The sequence below is a fragment of the Phyllostomus discolor genome, chromosome 6 (assembly GCF_004126475.2).
Source record: "Phyllostomus discolor isolate MPI-MPIP mPhyDis1 chromosome 6, mPhyDis1.pri.v3, whole genome shotgun sequence".
Lineage (NCBI taxonomy): Eukaryota > Metazoa > Chordata > Mammalia > Chiroptera > Phyllostomidae > Phyllostomus > Phyllostomus discolor.
In genome coordinates, this window is record NC_040908.2 from 27,227,500 (window position 1) to 27,248,671 (window position 21,172).

A 21,172-nucleotide genomic window follows, 5' to 3' on the forward strand; every position below is an offset into this window, starting at 1 on the left:
CTAATAACTATTATAATTTTTCATTGAGATTGAGCTACTAAGGGGCATTTTGAAATAACTGCAATAACTATAATGTTACATGAAAATATCATTGCTCACAGCCTACATTTATAATTGAACGAAATGATAAATTTCAGTTCATTTCGTAAAAATAATATTTTTTTCTTTTAAGTTCATGGACTCCTTGAATTCTCTCTATAAATCCTAAGAATCCCTGCCTATGTTTGATTCATTTTTAACTTAGTTTTTGAACCACAAAAACCAAGTTCTGCAAAAATAAATTATGAAAGAATATGGGAGAAAACAATGAAGGTCCAGTTTCCGTGTGGAATTGGCTGAAAGGCTTTATTCAACATTTGAAAATACATTTTTTTTACATTCCGTTACTTCTGCTGGAATCAGCATTGTCCTCTTCAGCGAACTACCAGTGAACAGCCTGACGAGTGTGACTTAATCACACAACACTTTTAATCTGTGAAACCTATTTATAATATTTGCACAGAAGTATAATGATATAAAGGAGAGAATTATATACCATAATGAAATTTCAGCTTGGAAGACCTAACTGGCAGCGAGCCTTGGACCCTTAAAATCAGAAGCCCTTTGGATTTTGTCTTAGAAACTTACTTATTTAGGGCTCTGGGGGTGAGGTAGTGGTGAGAGGATATGAAAAAACAAAAAGAAGAAACAGATAAGGTCATATTTTAAAAATATTATGTTCAGAAGAGTTACATTCTATCACAGGTGTTCAGTTCATACGCCAAACCTCATATTTGCAAGTTGCTAACTGGCATTGCATGATTAGATTGAGTAATTGCACATGTCGGTAAAAAGCCATAATTACCTAGGAAAAATATATGCATTTTGTCTGGGTAGGGCTCACCCATTTAGCATGTCTTTTAAATTTTGACCAATCATAAATCTGTTAGCAACGTAGAGAGATTTTCTGTGGATCCTGACACATGCGGGTTCTTGAATATTGTTTACTAAACAATTCCCTTGAATAGTAAGACGGAATGGAAAATCACTTAAAACTTGTGAGAATCGCCTAGCGATGAGAAGCTCTGGGACTCTGTTAGAAATTTCTGTTGTCCTCCATTTGTCAAACGGGTGACAAAAACGCATCGTTTATTTACAAATAGAAAGTAACACTTCATAATACCTGCCAGCTTTCCAAGCTAGATCATATCTGTCCTTGTCTGAAGGGCTCCAATAACAAACACCATTGTAAGACGTTTTCTTCTGACCATCTGGCAGTTCTTAGGGACCAATCTCTCCCAACATTTTATAGCCACTGCACTGGTTGCAGCTAATCCTTGCAATGAATGAGCTGGAAAATGTGGATACATCAATATCATATTCTTTTAGAGCCCATTTAGTCCATGCCCTATTATTATTTCGTTTAATAGGGCCATTATCTTCTGTGGAAATGAAAAGTAATTTGTCAGAATCATTTCTTAAAATTTAAAGATCAATCTATGCAAATTTTTTTAAATAAAAGAAACCATAGTTTCTTTTTTAAAGAATCTCAAAAACACTCATTAAAAATCTCAGAAATGGGAATCCAGGGCTTAGATTCCACATACATCTTTGGTCTTATTTTTTCAATCTGAATTTAAAAGTGTCCAGTGTAATAACCAAGCGTGTGTTGGGCTGACAGTGTTCCCAGAAAAAGTGTATGTTAGTGGTGGAGTTGGAACCTCAGCAAGGTCTATAAAAACAACCTCTGTATTTCTCTTTTGTTTGCTTTAAGAAGCTAAGAAGAAATTTATTCCAGTGAGAGAACTTTATGAATTCTCCTTCAAAACAACTTGGCACTCAGTGAGCTTTGAATAACTAATGATTTTTAAATGCCTTATCTTGCGATTTATAAATACAAGTAATGGAAAATGTTTAAGATTCTTATTTCAACCTAGATTTTACTTCACACAAAAAAACCCTATGTTGGTTTTTAGACTGTTGTTAGAAAGCCTTTTATTTATTTCCACATTCTGACATTTATGTTTATCACTGAATTGAAATGAAAATAGTTATTGATATTTTTCAGACGGAGTTTAACACTGTTCACAATACTCTGTCCTGAGTTTCAAGATTCCACTGCACACCACCACCACCCTTTTCACAGAAACCTTTTCTCCCTTGGTGTCTTGCACTTTCATATTTAGGTGTGTTAACGTGGGCAAGCTTTTCTTCCTGTTGTCTGGTTAAAATGCACAAATGCATGCACACACACACCAGCAAACTCTTCACAGGCTGTAGGATGATATTGCTTTGTTATTCACATAGCTGTTTGGTATAAAAATTAATGTTTTAAATTTTTTTAGAGAATGTTACAGTGACTTCTGGGATATCTTTTCTTTTTATTTTCTATCAGATGGGGATTAAAATTACCCCAGTGTTAAACAGACTCGGGAATTTGTGTGCGGTTTGGCTAACAATTAGATGGCTATGGATCAGGGTCCTTCAGCCCCTGTTTTTGGTATTCTTGTCTTCTCCCCATTACCAGGTTTCTGTTAGTTTAAATTTAGGGAAGGAATAATGTCTCCAAATTACTTAGTAACATCTGGCTTTATCCTGACATCCTGACTGAATATAAATATCAGCGATGCCATTACTTCAAAAAATTTATAAAACGGGAAGAGATCTTAAGAGGCCACTAACATAGTGTCCTTTCTCGAAGATACTGTTTCCAAGAAGAGGAAATCTTCAGCCTCTGTTCTAGCCTGTAGTTACTTTTAGTACCAAATACTTCAGTTAGCTAAACAACCTCTGACTATTCTCTGAATTCTGTTGTCTTTATTTCATTTTTTCTTATTCTAAAACAGGGAACACCATTGTTTTTGTAAACAAATTCTTTTCAAAATGAAAAATTTTTAGCCTCTTAAACATTTTCCTTATTCTCTTAATTACTTTAAAAACTTTTCCTAATTAAGTAGGACAGTTTGGAAAACACCATGTTAAAAGGATATCAAACAGTCCTCACCCCATGATTTCTAAGAGGTGGCTATGGTGCGGGAGCTAGCACACGCGGAGGCATAAAGCCAGCGGTGTGTCCCCGACCCTCTTAGATGGTGAACCTGGGGTGTCTTCTGTGGGGGCCACAGTGAGGGGTGACTCAGTCAATGATACAGAAACAAAACCTGTTTAGAAACAGGGAACAGGAGTTGATGCAGGAAGAAAACATCATCGTCCCATGTCCAGAGGTTATTATCTAACAGATGTCTTTAGGTTCTTCTTTCCCCTCTATATCTATACATTTTAATTTGTGTTTTACAAAAATATATACTGTTTTGTACTTTGCTTTTTAAAGATGTATCAGTCAATTTTGATAATCTTCTACCCTATTATTTTTAATGGCTATATAATATTCACAGTGTAAATGCACCATATGACCCAACCTGTTTTTCTAACATTTTCGTTAAGAAAACAAACTATAGAGATAGCACGAAGGGGGACTCCAGCCAGGTCATCTCTGAGGTAAGAGACAGCAGCCCCCATGCCTTGGGAGGCCGCCAGCAGGCTTAATTTCAAGAAAGGAATTTTTATTTTATTTACATTTCTATACCTGGCATAGGGGGCATTTCTCTGCCCCACAAAAGCGTGTGGACTCTTAAATGTTTTGGTTCTGGATGGGCAAGTTGGACGAATTTGACCCTACGTCCTTCCCGCCCCACTGAGTCTCTGGGGCAGGGACCTCCTCACTCAGTGGGGAGTACAAATCACCCTGCCGCCTTTTCCTTAGTGGCCACCGTCCAGGCTTCATCTTTGTCCCTCGCTTGGCTGTCTGACACACCTGCATGGGTTAACCAGTGGCTGCTGAAAAAGGAGAGGCTAGAAAAATTCAAGAGCTTGTACAATTAGAGGCAGGGCACATAGAACCGTCTGGCAGCCCATGGAATACTCCTATTTTTGTAGTTCCCAAGAAAGCAGGGAAATGGAGACTTATACATGACCTTAGAAAAATTAATGAAATCTTCACAACCCATGAAAGCCCTTCAGCCAGGGGTTCCAAATCCAGCATGTATACCAAAAGAGTGGCCTCTTATTGTCATTGACTTAGAGGACTGCTTCTTCACAATTCCCCTAGCGGAAGAAGACTGCAAGACATTTGCCTTCTCAGTCCCAGCACTTAATAACTCTCAACCATTGGAGAGGTTCCTGTGGAAAGTCCTGCCGCAGGGCGTGTTAAGTAGCCCTACCGTCTGCCAACATTTTGTTCATCAGGCTGCTCAGCCAGTACGGACTCCGTTTCCTCAAAGTATTATTTATCATTACACAAATGGCATCCTAATTGCTGCAGTCTCTCAAGAAGAGCTAAAGCAGATTTACCTCTATCTTGAGGACAATGTCTCCTCAGCAGGACTAGTCATAGCCACAGAAAATGTACAGCATTATCAGCCTTGGCAGCATTTAGGATATGTCTTATTTCACCGTACGGTTAGGCCTCAGATAGTTCAGATCCAGGTACCAGACCTTTTGACACCTAACAGTCTACAGCAGCTCGTAGGCACCATCAGCTGGATCAGTCCCAGTTTGGGGATCACCGCTGGGAAAATAACCAACTTGTTCAACACCCTTAAAGGGGATGCAGACCTAAATTCTCCTAGGTCCTTAAGTGATCAGGCTAGATAGGGAAAGAAAGAAAGAAAGAAAGAAAGAAAGGAAGGAAGGAAGGAAGGAAGGAAGGAAGGAAGGAAGGAAGGAAGGAAGGAAGGAAGGAAGGAAGGAAGGAAGGAAAGGAAGGAAGGAAGGGAAGGAAGGAAGGAAGGAAGAGAAAGGAAGGGAGGGAGGGAGGGGGGGAGGGAAGGAGAGAAAAGAAAAGAAAAGAAAAAAGAAAAGGGAGAGGGGGAGGGAGAGGGAGAAGGAGGGAAGGAAGGAAGGAAGGAAGAAAGAAAGAAAACAAACTAAAAATGTTGAAGTAATACCACTTAGATTCTATAACTAATATTTTATTGTACTTACTTTATCACATATCAAGGGAATTAGCCCTCTGTCTGTCTGTCAATCCATCTTGTATTTTCATGTATTGCAAACTAAGTTGTAGACATTGGTACACTCCTCCCCCTTTGAGTCCTCAAGCATCATTAACCAGAGTTCAGTTTTTTTCTTACGTGGTTAATCTGTATTTTTAAAAAATATTTTACTTTTGAATTGTTTTACAATCTATTAGAAAAAATATTTATGAATACAATTGAATCAGCTTTGCTTGATTCACATAACCCAATACCCCAAAACTCAGTGGCTTAACAATAAGAAACTTGTGGATTTTAGGTCAGCAGTACAGGTTGAGCTCAGCTGGGCATTTCTTCTGGTGACACGCTGAGATGACTCACGCAGCTTGTCATCTGGCAGCTCTACTGGGTCATCTGGAACGGCGTGGTCTCACTTGATAAATTCCTAGAATTGAAGTTATATATAAAATTACATATACACGTAGCCAAATTACCCTCCTTAATTATTTAAAATGTTTTTCTTCCCACAGTTTCTTTTTGCATTTTTAAAAAAAATTCAGTCATTTTAGTGCAGAATAACTTTTTGAGATACTAGAGGCATTTATTTTATTGAATATATTGAGTTAGGCATTAAGCATTACACAAGAGAAAAAGACAAGATGTTGTCTTAGTTCTTCAGGAATTGTAATCCAATCGAGAAGATAACACCAACACTACCTATAAAATAGTCAAATTGAATTCTAAGACTTCGTATGGTTGTCAAATTGCTTACTTCTTTCTCCTTTTTGAAAGAAAGGCTGGGTTAATTACCTGAGATCTAGTAAATATTCAGTAAATAACTTTTAGTGGCTGCCATTAAATTTCAGAGGGGGGCTGAGTTCAAAGTTCTCGAGACCAGGGGTTTTGTTAAGGAGGTGGGACTTGATTTAGGCCTTGGACAAGAAGTAAAATTTGTTTTTGTGTGTTTTATAAAAGTTTGTTTAACAAAAAAGTTCAACATGAAAATGTACACAACCCTATTTTTATGGAGCAAAGTGGGTGCTATGGCGAGGGGACGTGTGGAAGCTGTTGATTCCTCTGGTGAACACAGCCGTTCTGTACACCCACCCCAGTGCGTCCAACACCGTACTGCCTCCTCGGACTACCACCACTCCCACATGGCGCTCTTGACCACTGGTGGCTGTCTCCACGCGATGCACAGAGGGATCAGATCCCTGCAGTATTCCTTGGACATGTCTGCCACCATTTAATTTCAATGACAACTTCTTGTCCATCAAATTTTTTTTTGTACTGGGAAGGGTGAACTTTGTTCATGGTGTCTACTCAGCAAGCTCAAAGAGACCTCTAAATGGAATTCTAGAGGTACGTTTTGGATTAACTAAGGAAAAATGTATAGATTCACCTATAGAATCATTTGTCTGAAATTTATTTTGAACTCTTCAAAAACTTTATGGTTGGCAGGTACCTTCTTATTTCTCATGAACACAATACTTTTCTGCGGAAATATTTACCACCTGAGCCCATAAAGGGGTGACCAAAGTGATGGTTCCGCAGCCACATTTTTATTTCTGACTATCTTTTGTAGTGCAAAGTGTGACAAGAAGGGAAACAACCAAATTCTCAAATTCAGAAACTCTTATCTGCAAACTCCATGGATTCAAAGTTGGAAGATTTATATCAGATTGGAGGAAATATGTTTGGGAAATTTTGTGGGTACAAGCAAGCCTATGAAAGCTCATCTAAATTTTTTTATACATTCACTAAAGTAGAATATTAATTTTAGCACTCTAAATACATATTAAAAGTTATAATGAGATTCTAAAAATTAAATTCTAAAGAATTAAAACTATAAATTTTGAAGGTTCTCTATCATCCTTGATTCCAATTGTATGCTTTTGTCACAGAGGGTGCTCATATGAAAAGTTTTTTTCTTCTTCTTGACTGTGATTATCAATCCTCCAGCATTTTATGATGCAGAGTTCCTACTGTGGTCCCAGAGACTGATAAAATTGGACATATAAGCTATTTGTGCCTCGTTTTATTTAACCAGCGTGAATAAGTATTTCTCCCCCATTTCAATATATGTCACATCACCTAGTTCCAAACTGAGTGCCTTTAATCCCTGATAAACTCGACTTCCTTGTCCTGAAAGATGAGGAAGTGCAATTCCAAAGCCTTTGTATACTTTTTCTGTTTCCTGGCTCTCTCCCAAGACATTCATGGTAATCATTCTGTTCCCCTCTACTTTGTTGCCCTTCTCTTATTCCATCCCCCCATTCATTCCTTTTTTAATTATTTATGGGATAGGGAGTCTTAACTCTTGCAAATGAAGAAGCCATGACTGAAAGTGAAGTTCAGTTACGGGGAACTCCAAGTTGATCTCAAGTTGAGCAACAAGTGTGTTGCTCTCTTCATACTTGTTATCTTAGCTCAGCTCTGCTGCTGTTGCTCTAAGCACGTTTCGTTACAGCCTTCTCAAACTGTAGCACCTTCTCTTGGATGTACTTGGTGCAGCAAATGTTTCTGGAAGGGTAAGGTTTGTTTTGGAAACAGGTACAGGTTGTTTACAATCAATATAGGTGGTTTCAGTGGATGGAATCACACTGGGTAGTATGTCTTCCCATATATGTTCACTTACACACAGGATGACAATTACACATATATAAAGTGATCGTTGAAGAAAGGTAGTTTCCTACGGTGCTTGTTGTTTTGTCTGTTTAGGCACTACACTTGAGAATTTTGGGAATCCAAAGGTCATAACTGAAAAGGGAGCTTAGGGGTTATTAATAACCTGTGGCAACTAAAACACAGAAAGATGAGATGACTCCTCTGAGGTCCATGGTCAGTGACTGAGAACTCTTGAGATACTTGTTCCTTCCTCTAGGATCATGCATCTCCCTGGTGCTGATTTCCTAACAAAAGAGTCAGTGCAGACAGAGTAGTCTAGCTTGCATGTTGAGGTTCTTAAGACATTATGATGATGATGATAGAAAACAGCTACCTTTATACATACAGCATCTTTAAAATATTGTAATAGCTCCAAATTCTATTAGTAGAATTATGATAATCTATAGGCCAATTTCCATGTGATTATTTGAAGAATTTGAGGCTACACTCAACTAAGTAGTTTAAATGATTGTTATTCAAAATGAACTACTGCAAGATCATCAATTTTTGTGTTTTCTGAGTGTTTGGATCTATCATTTCAAGCATATTATAAAATCAGCTGGCTACTACTTTCAAAAATCTGTAGTTTTAAACTTATAAGGCTTAAACTTAAGCCTTATAAATACACGGTCTGACAGAAATAGTCCCGTTGAGTGTGGTTGGTAGGGTATGTGAATGTCTCTCATGAGATGGACAGCAATTTGAACATTTCACCTAAAATTGAACATTTCACCTAAAATGTCATATGATGTGCTTGTGTGTGATATTGTTATGTTACAGAATCACACACATATGATTTTGTAATAAAATATTTTTATATAATAAAAAGGGGCGTTATTTGTGCCAGACACTGTATTAGCCAAAAATGATTTCCATTGCTACAATAAACTATATGTCTAAAATAGCTATTTTGAAAAGTGATTTGGAAAGGAAAACAGCTGCTGAAGAAATTAGATGATAATACATAATCACTCAGAGAAATAGATTGGCTGAAAAATTTGCCTCTCAAAATGACAAATGTCCTTTTCCATTTAAATAAGCTAAAAGCTCAGCTTCTCTGACATTTGCAGAGTCCCAAGATCTTAGCCTCTATGATTTCTGTCCCATGTTGAAAGAGACTGGAGAGGGTAATGGTAGCCAGAGCTAACCCCGCAGACCCGTGCTGCCTGGGACAAGCAGTCTGTGTAGCACTTCCGCCCGTCAGTCCTGCAATGAGAAGGGGACGACGATGTGGTGAGTTTGTCATAAAGCTGAATATACCCACTCTTTTATTACTGAACTGTCACTTTTTAAATGATAGTGGTAATAGAGCTTTTCTGTTATTGTTTTTATACTATTATTACTTAGCAATGTTGGAACCCCCAAAGTTAAAAAAAACTGTACCATTCAGGAAGTTACAAAAATCTGGGTGCCATTGCCTTTGAGGCCATCGGGTTCAGTGATCTACCCTTTTGGAATATAAGTAAAGTGCCTGTTATGAATTTCAATTATTTAATAAAAGTGGAGTGAATTACTTACAAGGTACTTAATAGGACCTCCTCAACATTACTCCAAGAGCCCCGTCTTCCATAGTTTGCTGCCAGTAGTTCATTGCAGGTGTTTCTAGGCAGTGGTTTCTCCCCTCCCATTTTCCTGACCGTCCCGAAGCCGTCACTGAAGCTCAGCCTACTCGTGTAGATTCTGAGCTGTTTGTCAGTATTACTGGCTCATAACTGCGATGTGTCACACAGCACCTCTTCCTGTTCTTATAACGGTTCTGTGGTTTTAAAAAGGTATTTTGGTTCCTTCAGCATCAGAGGGAACATTTTGCCTCAAAAGGAAATTCATTCTGTGCAGACAGGCTGCAAATTCCCATGACATGGCAGGCTCATCTGTCAGAGAATATTTTTTATTCCCGTTTACCTCTTTGATTACATTTGGAATGCCCCAGCAATGCTGATGAGATCGTTCTAACTCTTAAGAACATTTTTCTCACGTTTTCCATCATCTTCAATAACATAAAAAGGTTTAATGCACAGTGGAAATGGCAGAGAGATCTCTAGTTTTTTACGTTTTTGGAAGGAAGGTTGATATGTGAAGCTTTAAAAGTATTTTAGAAATTAGCGGTACCTGTGTTTATTTCTTAACTGAACGCTAAGTTGCTCTTGCATGCACCATCATATTTGCATGTCCTATGGGTTCTAGCAGTGAGCATCGCAGCTCTAATGATTTACAGGAAAAAGATATTTTCTGGTTTTCTTTCTCAACTCTACCTATAATGTATTGAAAGAACAGGAAATATTGTGAATTACCGATACTCTTTAAAGTGAAAGGTAGTGTTTTATGTACCATAATGAGAATCAAAATAGAAAATTTCTTGGCTATAGTGATTTAAGGGCAGAAATGTATATTTGATGTGATTAGATGCCTAATTGGCATTTCAAATGAAGTTTGTATTTGTGCATATGTAAGTAATTATACTTTGAAAATATTCTGAATTTTTTATCCTCTATTTTTTGTCCAAATCATAGTACTATATTTGTGCTTAATGTTTATTTTTTATTTTAACAACTTTTTATTATGAACCATTTAAAATGTTCACAAAAGTAGTGACAATAATATGAGCCCAATGTACCCGTCACCCACTTTAATAATCAAAGCCAGCCGATCTTTTTGCATTTATACCTCTGTTCCACTGTCTCCCCACTAGATCACATCACATCACATACCAGATATTTCCTCCTTCAGTATTTTCACCTGTAAATTGTATATCAATACTACATTTAAAATATTTTATCTTAGTATTGTCAAGTGTACAAGGGCATCAAGTTTCCCTCCCTCCTGATGATCTCATCATGTATGTATATATACACACAGTTTATTCCAATCTGGATCAAATTAGAGTTTACACCTTGTATTTAGCTAACATTTTTCCTAAGTTTCTTTAACTTAGCTTTGCTTCTCCTCCGTTTTTTAGTTTCTTGCGAATCATTTCTGAAAGAAACTGGGTTACTTGTCCTGTAGAATTTCCACTGTTCTGGATTATTCTGATTATACCCCCTTGAGGTTGTTGCTAACAGGTGCCCCTAAAGTGTTAGTTTCAGTATTTTATTTTAAGATTATCTTCCATCTTTTGCTTTGAATGCAAATCTCAACATGTCTTCTTTTCTCTACTTCATTCAAGTAAAGACCTTAATTTACTTTATTCAGTAAAGTCCACTCTCCAAATCTAACTGTTTCTTGCCATACCCATCAATCACACTTGCAGGTATTTGAGAAGAGAAAATTACCTATAAAAAGAGTGCTTTCACACTTGTTTCTAGACCTCAGAAAGAGAGACTAATCAACTATAGATTAGCTTATTCTTACTTGTGGGTGGCGTAGAGTTCCACTGAGGGGTACAAAGGCCGTGCTAAGCCCTTTCGGTAAGAGTGTTTGCAAGTGATTCCTAATATGGTCATAATTCTTAATTACTAAATGCTTTTTGACCACTGTAATTTTATAAAATTCAGTTTCTGAAATCACAAAATTTGTTCCAATGGACTAATTCTCTTCTCTTCCTAACGGTTCTAATTTAGTATTTCTCTGCTTGCTTGGGGAGGAAGGGGGAAGAATGGGTTCATTTCCAGAAGGATGAATCAGAACCACCCACAGGGATTTCAGTGCCCTGCCTTTCGCTGCACTCCCACACCCACAGCCCAACGCCCTGAGAGCTGAGCACTACTGTTGCAGTGAACTACTGCCACTGGTGGAGCCTCCGAACATCCCTGAGATGGGCCAGGAATGGGACACGGGCTGAAAACCACTCTCGACAGTCTAGTTATGCAAGACCCTCATGAGAACGAAGTTGCCACATCAAGTTGCAATGCACCTAGCTGACTTTCAAAGGCATCTTAGCCTAAGATGTTGACTACCCAGCAAGCAAAAAGGTCAGAGAAAATAATGACATCTCTTTCCCCACTAAGGAAGGAGGCTGATTTTATATACCTAGACTAGATTGGCAATGAGGATATATTTCTGCCTTGAGGAATTAGTTGATTCATTTACTGGGGATTTATTGATTGTCTACTTGCTGTTGCACTTGCAAATCTCTGGGGGAGAAACAAAATAGAAATTAAAGGGTCTCTATCCCTTGAGAGCTTATAGTTTAGTTAAAGAGACAATGCACATAGACATCAAAGAGTTAAATAAAAATTAAAGCTCATATTTGATTAAGCATCAGGAACTGGGATGAAAACTTCTAGGAAGCAGAATAAAGCCAAGAATAAGAGTCAAAGGATTTCTGAGGATTTGGGAGCTTCTCCTGTGTGGGACGTGGTAATGTTACCATGTGAAGTGAAGTAATGACCTCTCTGAAAGCTTGTAAGTTTCCTTCATATTTGTCATTCACATGAAAATTACTCAAATCACCAAAATCTACAGTTCCAGTAAACAAATACTGTCAGTATAAACAATATAATGTAACCATTTTAATTAAAACTGCCAAACTTAAAATAAACAAAACATCTCAAAATAAAAATGAGACATGAGAAGTAAGTCCCAACTGCATTTAGTTATTTAAGTGAGGGTGGAAACAAATACAGTTGTTAAGCTTTTTATGTTGGGGATTCTATGGGGAATTGCTGAAAGTTACCGAGTCTTTCCCTGGAAAAATACTTTTAAGTATAGAATTTTGCACATATTTCAGGGATTCATGGATCCTTGGAAGCTGATCCATCAACTCCATTTTTGAGAATCCCGGCATATAAGAATAAAACCTAATCAACAAAAGAAACAAGTGAAATAAAACCAGAGACATGGAAATAAAGAACAAACTGGCAGTGACCAGCCTGGAAGCCGGAGGGGGAGAATGGGGGAAAAGAGGGGAAGGGGCAAGTAAAGGAACGTGAGTAGAGAACTCATGGGCACGGACAATGGGGGTGATTGACTGTGGAAGCTGGTGTACGGTGGGTGGGGCAGGGGAGAGCAATGGGGAAAAGGTGAGACAGCTATAATTGAACAACAATTTTTAAAAAAGAATAAAATAAAAACAAACACTGTAATCTCCTTAAGTGGTGAGAAGGGTTGTAGGCTTACAAACTTTTAACAAATTTGGTCTAAGAAATAGTGCTAGTAGGCACAGGAAAGAGCAGTAGGTCCATAATGCTAGGCTGAGCAAAAGGGTGTGGAGCTTAGGGAGGTGATGGTCCCAGGATATTATTCATATAATCCTAAAGGCATATTCTGTGGTTGGGCTGAATCCATTTAAAAAGTGTATGTACTTAGATACTTTAAGGAGAATATGGACCAATCTTGACTAAAAATAATGGTGAAAAATGAAGAAAGTGCAAAGTAAGTTATACTACCCCTAGTCAGTTTAATTTTAAAACTTGAGTTCTGAAGGACCCATAATGATTAAATTCTCTTCTTTAGCCCAGTAAGCCTAGATGACTTTCAAATAAACTCTACGTGATGTCTGAATATTACCACTTATAATTTTAAAAGTGCTTTATTTAACTTTTATGCCTTGTACTAGAATTGTGTTTGAAAACTAACAGGAAACTACTGTCCTTAAAGTGATCAAAAAAGAAAGTTAATTCATGGGAGTGATCATTCATGAAATAGAATAACCAGAGTATTTTGCCACTTTAAAGGGGGAATAGCTGTCAACATACGTTATCAATAAAGTTTTCCAGAAAATTTCTAATATCTCCCTGCCGATCAATAAAAACGGCACCACATTCAGTACTGTAGCTCTAGGTGTCAGGAATGATGTGCTTATTGACTGAGGGTAGCACTTGTACAAAGCGGAGAGGGGAGTTAACTCCGAGGAAGTACTAACTGGAACGTCAGTAGTAGTAATTTCATGTTACTCTGAGGAGTATTACAGTTACAAATGTATCCTTGCTTTTAGGACCAAATACTTACCTGGTAGTTACACAACTTTGAAAGTACAGCATACTACTTTATTAGTTCCTATTGTAAGAAGGTCCATGAATAGAAAATGGCTTGCTTGCAACTGGACCAGTCCACCAAAAAATCAGTAACAGCACTGGCCAAAGGCAGAGGAAAGGTCGACTCGAGAGTTCAAGTTCAAAGTCTCTTAAGGAAAATGTTTATTGCGAACATGTCAGGGCCTCAGATGTGATAGTAAAACTCACTGAGTTGATTACTACTAAGACCATTTTAAATGTTGGTGACCGAATTTTTCCATCTTTCCCTCTCTTTTTTCTCTCTCACCACTCCCTCCATTAACATCACTGGCTTTTAAAGCCTAAGGCAAAATTTCCCTAAGTATGACTAGGTCTTTGCCACTCTAATATCCCTGCTGCCTGCATATAAATTTTCTCTATACACATTATGTGGCAATAGGGTAACAGTGAAAAGAAAGGGATGGATCGGTATGAGAATATAAAGAATCCATGATTCTTCTTTTAAATTGACGCAAGATTTCAATGAGTCTATTTGGGAGCAATATAATGTATTTGACCTTATTTTGGTAACATAGTGGTGTTGCCAACATGACATTTTAACTCACACATTTCTTTTTGGTTTGTATGATTAGTATTAGAGTGTCTACTCTATGCAGTGTGGTCACCTGGTACACAGCAGAGCAAATGTACCAGTTGTTCTAATATTGAAATATTTCTGTACTAGTTGAGAAACAGCACTACCTCCCATGCTCTGGGAGTCGTAGACCGTCTTCCAGAAACCTCCATATCCCCCTGTGATCCAGCCAATCAAAGGAAATGAAAGGCACAGTAGAAGGTCTTTAGGACCCTAACCTCATGCCAAGGCCGGCACCATTCTGATTGTTCAGGACCCCGTGCTGCACTAGTGGTTAAATATTTAATATTTAAGTCCCCTTTGGTGAGATGCAAAGCACTGTGCTTAACTCACTGGAAAACAAAAAGGTGAATAAGCCCCATTCCTTGTTCTCAGGGAGCTCACAGACGAATCAGCGGTAACAATGGCCGTCATTTACTGAGCACTTACTTGAAGCCTAAGCGCCGCTGTAAGTATGCTTTATATGTCATCTCACGATATCCTTAGGAGCTTACTTTACCTCTTTTACAGATGAAAAACTGAAGCATAGAGGGATGAAGTCGTTTTTCCAAGGTCATACGAACCATAAGTAGTGTGCCGTAATACATATCAGGCATGGAGGATGCATGCAGAATTCTAATCTGTGCCTAATTTCCAGGTACATTCAAGACACTGGAGATACACCAGAGAACAAAACAGACCAGACTCTCTGCCCTCATGGAGCCTATATTCTTGTGAACCAGATGAACAGCAAATAAGTAAATGAAATACAGAGTGTAACAGATAGTGAGGGGCACAGTGCAGAAAAATAAGATCCGCTCCAGTTGGGAGGCAGAGCTTGCAAGCTTACATAAGGAAGTCAAGAAACACTTCTGTGAGGAAATATTTGAATAAAATGCTGAAAGTCGTGAAGGGAACAAGCCCTGTGACTCTCTAGAGTGAAAGAATCTTCCAGGCAGAAAGAACATCAAATGAAAACTTCCTGAGGGGAAAGTCACCAGCACGTTGGTAGAACAGCAAGGTGACAGTAGCAGCAAGGCGACGATGCAAAGAAAGAGAGGCAAATTGCCGGTGCCTGTGGAGTCACGGTGTGATGGAGAGGATGCGGAGGCCATATCAGACAGGGTCCTGTAAACCATTTTAAAGAGTTTGATTTTGTCTTGATGGCTCTGCGGAACCATGGAAGAACTAAGCATGGCAGGGACAGATGTGGCTGCGTGGGGAATGAATTAGAGAGAATAAGCCCGAAGTCAGAGAGGCCGTTCAGGGTGGGAGAGGCGCGGTAATCAAGGTAAGAGGCGATTTAGCACCTGAACTAGGGCTGTGGGTGGTCACCCAAGAAAATAGAGAAAAGTCACAGATTGTGAGTGATTTAGAACGAAAAGAATCCCTAGAACTTGGTGATTGCTTAGATGTGGAGACCAAAAAAGAATGAAGACTCCAGGTATTTCCCAGCTTTCTGATTGAGGTGGCTGGGTGGACGACAGTGCTGTTCACTGAGAACGATAACGTTCTGGAGATATGGAGGCGAGAGGGTGAACATGGTTTGGGGAGTAGTAGGTCTCAGAGGCAGTGCGCATGCTCTGGGCGGGGTACTGTGTGCAGATTAAAGATGGTGTCGTCCACTTCCATTCTCGTTGAGATTTTAAAGTGGTGTAATGTGTTTTTATAAATACACCCCAAGATGCCTAGTCACATACCAACTTATTTTAGACCTGTAAAGAGTTGCATTTTTCGGCCGGGCCTTTGTTCCCATGGAAGCAGTGAGAGCACATTCTTCCTCTGCTGTCCCTAATTCTCATAGTTTAAATCCCACTTTTTAAATTATCATCATTTGATTTAGATGTCTTAAAAGGTTTTCTATCACAAACTATAACTAATAGGACAACCTTTGATAACATTCTTTCTTGTTTTAGCAAAAAGGTGATCATTTCTTGATCACGAGCAGTAACATTTCCTGTCCTCAGTTCAACCTCATAACTATACATTTGAACCAACTAAGATATCCTCTGAAATGAGTCCCCTCATCCCAGGGTTCAGCTGATGGGAAGAATTGCCTTATTTTAGTCGGGAAACCTTAATTAGATTAGGGTGGCCCTTCTGGACTGCACATGTCGCTACACATACGAGTTGAAAACCTTGATCTGTGCGTATCACACGAGTCAGGAGAAAACAAGTGAGAGCAGAAATGAACTCATGTTTCCGTACACGGCTGCTTTGATGAAGACATTTCAAATGGAAACTGGAACCAGAAGCCCAAAACTAAGGAGATAATAGCCAATGAAGGGGAGAAGTAATTAATTCAGATCAGGAAAAAGCTGCAGAGTTCAAAGAGACTATGATGAAATTATTAGGGGCTGTTGGAGGCATAATCCATATCTCCCTGTCACATATGTCCTATGTGATAGTACTGTGCATGTCATAGGAGAAAATGAATGCCTTACAAACTAAACATGTTTCAACTTCATGAAAAATATGCACACGAGGGGCTGATACACATACGTTCTGAGGTGGGCACATTTCATCTGTACAGGGAAACTCACCTGCTATGTGGTGAGGGCAGATGACAAGCCGGTTACTCAGTCATGTTCTAGCAGAAATTTTTGTTGGTATTGACCCATACCTGTGGCTCTGCAGAAGTTTTTAATGTTATTCTATTTATATAATGTCCTTTGTAATATGATAACGTGTTGTGATAACGCATCTCAATTGTTGTTGGATTGCAAACAAAATGCATCCTAAACGTACACTCCTCACACAAGGGAAAAGGCCAGATCTATGATGTTCTCTACTTTGGGAATGAAGGAAAACAGAATTACACGATTTTCTTCTTTAAAAAATCACACACAAAAAAGTCCTTGATTAAAATTTAAATTCTTTTGGAATTCTTTTTAAATTTTTTTTGTGAAATTGTTTTATTAAAATTTTTAAGGAGTTTTAGTCATCAAGATGGGAGGCTTGAGTATGGGATGTAAATATAAATATTTCTCTTTTTTCCCCAGTAATTTTTGCAGCTCCCTGGGCTCACTGAGCTATATCTCTTAATTTTGAAGTTACCTGGAGTTCAACCTAATCTCACCCTGACCTAATGTATATGGGTGGGTTACGAAAACCACTTAAGTAAAAGGAGTGTTGTGACATTAAAGAATATAATGCATTTTCCGTGAATGAGCATTCATGATTTTTCTGCAGAAAGGTAGTTGACATAGGACAATGGATTACTGTGTTTTGATTGAGGATTGAATTAATGTTACAATACCAATGCTTGGTCTGTACACAGGCAACAAATAAATAAGTGTGCAATTCTGAAATGTGAAAATGGGATAAAGGTGGCTTATATAAAAACGAAATATAGCAGAAACATACAAATATCAAACTTTATTCAGACATCAAGATAGTATCATATCTGAGCTGTCTTTTAAAATCTCATTCCTGTTTCTCCCATGCAATGCTTTATATACACTTTTAATAGTTAAACTGCTTTTAATGGATGCATTTTCATTTCAAAGTAAAAAGAGATGTTCTCTGCTTCAAGCAGCAGGTGTGTTTTTAATCTTTAATAGGTCACCTTCCCAAGTGCAAGCAGGCAAGCTGTTATTGATCAAAGAGGTTTTGTTGGGTAGCTCTCAGATTATTGAGTGACAAACTTTATTGAATTTGACTTAACAGAAGTCAGAAGACAGCTGAAGCACAAGAGCTTGCACTGCCATCAGAGTCATTTTACGACAGCCAGGGAGCAAAGCTCAGAGATGGATACTGAGCTCTTTGCTGGCCCTTGGAGATTAACTGAACAGCCTTCCTACCAATTCCCAAGCCTGTCAGCAGAACCAATTAGATTTTCAACCAGTAGACAAGAAGGGTGGCACTTGGGGACCTTTTTGCTTTAGGTCGAAGGCTTTTCAGACTGCGATGAGATGACATTGATGATGACACGTTGAGCATTGGTTGGTTTTAAGACAAGTTAAATTAGCAGTCTTGAAATGATTCCAACTGTCTCCTGACTTCTCACTGTTGCCATATTCAGTGGATCCTGTCAGGAGCAAGTTGATGACTTAATAGTCTTTCTTGAGTGGATTTGAGCACTTTGGCTGTGTGTTTATGTGTAGTTGTCATGCTTAAAATATTCATATGAAGGTTTGAAATATTTATTTGAAGGCACCTTCTGCAGAGTTCAGCAGTTTGGCTCTCAGTGCTTCTACCTACTTTTTCTTTTCTTTTCTTTTTTGCTTCTCCAAGCAGTTATTTTGTACAACTACCTTTTATTCTGTTTCATATATAATTGATGACAGCACTTCATGTAGTTATCGATCACTTCATTTATGATAAAGCTAAAAAGACTTCTTGACAACCTGCTTCTCTCCCAGGCTGCTGTAAATTCCGATCTACTTACTCTCCTCTTGGCTTGGGAGCCATGGGGATTGGGACGGGTACCATGGCTTTCTCTCTGTGACCTTTTATCCAAGAAGACCGAGGCAGCTTTGAATGGAAGGGATATAAACACAAGGATGGAAACACAATGTAATAGGAATGGAATTAATCTTGTCTTAAATGATGGAAACAGGGTATCTTTGAGACACTTCATTTTTGACCTTGAAAAAGTTATGTAGGATACTTGTTTGAGGTACTGAAAATATCATTGTTCAAGTCTGCACCTACACTGAAAGATTACGAAATAGTCCTAATGTCTACTAAACCATTATGGAATGTACTTCTACATTCCGTAGGTCATTGAGATTTCTAATTTAAAGTTTTTGATATTCAGAGTTACCTGGCATATAACTCATTTACAATAATTTTGAACTTGTTGTACCTGACTCTTTTACATTTTTATACACAAGAATGATTTTAGATGATTATGTTTGTGTAGGTGTGTACATGTGCATCTGCTAAATATTACATGTGTGCATATATGTATATGTATATGTGTATTTATAATTCATGTTCTGTAACAAAGTTCTATAGTTTCTACAGTGACATTCTGGTGCTCTTACTTGGTAATCTCTGACCTCTCAAAAGGGATGAAAATGAAAATATTTTACATATATAGTTTCTTTTAGGTTACTAGAGAGTAGTCTTTTGCTGAACTGGACTTAAAACTTTGTAGCTAGCACCTGGGTGACCCATAGTGGTTAAGGTCTTGCTATAGACTCTGATTTACAAACAGGGTGTCTTTGATGTATGTACTTAACCTTGAATTTGGAAATCTGACCTTACGGTTTTATATGTATACGTTGCCCTAGATAGCAATGATAATGGGTAGGAAATAAATCTTTTAACATCAGATCATGTTTTCAAATGGATTCTCCTAGATACATTAAAAGATTAGCCATGTTTGGTCAGACCCCTGTGTAATCATCACCCAACCCCAACGAGCAACAACCCGTGGCCAGTCTCTCCTATCAAAAATCCTATGCACTGCTTCTCTCATATTATTTTGAAGCAAACCCAAGATAATCATATACTTTCATCCATAAATATTTTAGTATCTTACTAAAAGATGACTTAATCACAATACCATTAACACCTCTAAAAAGATTTAACAATAATTCCATAATATTATCAAAGACAGAATCAGATGTCACTTGTCATTATCTGGAATTACCAATGGTTAAAATTTTGATACATTTCTTTCCTCTTTTCTAAATGCGCTCGCATTTTCCTCCTCAAAGCTCTTTTCATATTGTCCTTTGATGTTTATTTTTGACTTCTTCTGCCCACTGAGTTAAGCATTTCAATAGCACTCTCATTAGTACCTTTAAAACTTTTATCCTTTGACCTTCTTTTGTGCTTCCTCATCTAATCACCAACCACATATAAAGCTAACAATTGGTTTTCTCAGCTCCTGGCCTGCTAACTGCTGCTGCAGAAAAACGTGTAACTGTGGATGGCACCATTACGCATTTATGATCTCCAGCCTCAGATGGCCCCGTGGTACCACCTGGTGGTCATTTTCCCCATTCCCCATAGAAACTATTTCAATTTCATGCCTCTTTCCTGAGTTCCCCAACCTTGCCTCTAGGCAGTCTCATCAGGCAGGATAGAATGGATGGCTCGGAACTTCTAGTTCTGTAAGAAAGGACAATAGTCATGAGTTATTTCAAATTTCCTTTCTTCCTCCTAACTTAAATGTATCTTTATTCCTCTTTACTTCTTTTCCCTTTTCTCAAAAGAAGGTTCCTTCCTCCAACAAGGTCAATGTTTAAAGCTGTGGACTCCGAAGGTAGATTGCCCGGTTTAAAATTTAGGCTCCGCCCTTTCTTGGCTGTGTGTTCCTTGGGCAAATTCTTTCACTCCTCTGTGCTTCAGTTTCCTCTGCTGTAAAATGGGAATCGTAATAGTTCTTGCCTTTAGGGTTACAAAGAAGGTTAAGTTACTTAATATATGTTAAATTCTAAGAATAAAGCCTGACCGAAAACATCACCATGCTGTAAGTAGTAGTTACTGTTGTTGTAGTGTCTTTCCAGGACTCTGCCTTAGTTGCTGATGGTGATAAGTAGCAAAAGGGAATGAGCAGAGGAGCTTCCTTGCATCAGGTGGTCTGGGAAGCCCTCTCTGGGAAAGTGACAGTGGAGCTGAGACCTGAAGGACAGGAATAGGGTCGGCAGGCTAGTCTAGTGGGAGGCTGGGAAAATACTCCTGGCAGAGGAAACCCGTGCAAAGGCCCTTAAAGAAGGAAAGTGTCCTGTTTGAGGAATGACAGGAAACTAGTTGAGGCTGAAGGGTGAGAATAGGTAAAGATGAAGTCTGAGACATGGTGGAGCCCTATCGTAGAGAGAGGCCCAGTAGGCTACCGTAGAGGGTATGGATTTTATTCTAAGGGAAATGGAAGGCCATTGGGTAGTTTTAATGAGAGGAACAGCATGGTCTAAATTACGTCTTATGAAGAAGAATCTTTTTGCTTCATGGAGAATAGATTGTTAGAAGGACAAGAATGGACTAGGGAAAGGTTGGTAAAAGATTATTGCATTATATTAATCTAGAGGTGATGGTGATTGGGATTGTGATGGAGTCAGTAACCATGGTGTGAAATAGATGAATTCAAGATGCAA

The 21,172-nt window shown here is 38.4% G+C and overlaps 1 protein-coding gene and 1 pseudogene across 2 annotated transcripts in view; one reads left to right on the forward strand and one right to left on the reverse strand.

Moving 5' to 3' along the window:
• The window catches only part of CAMKMT (calmodulin-lysine N-methyltransferase), a 342,165-nt gene that overhangs the window by 206,631 nt on the left and 114,362 nt on the right, over positions 1–21,172 (forward strand). The window lies entirely within an intron of this gene.
• Positions 5,167–8,266, reverse strand: LOC118501074 (annotated as a pseudogene).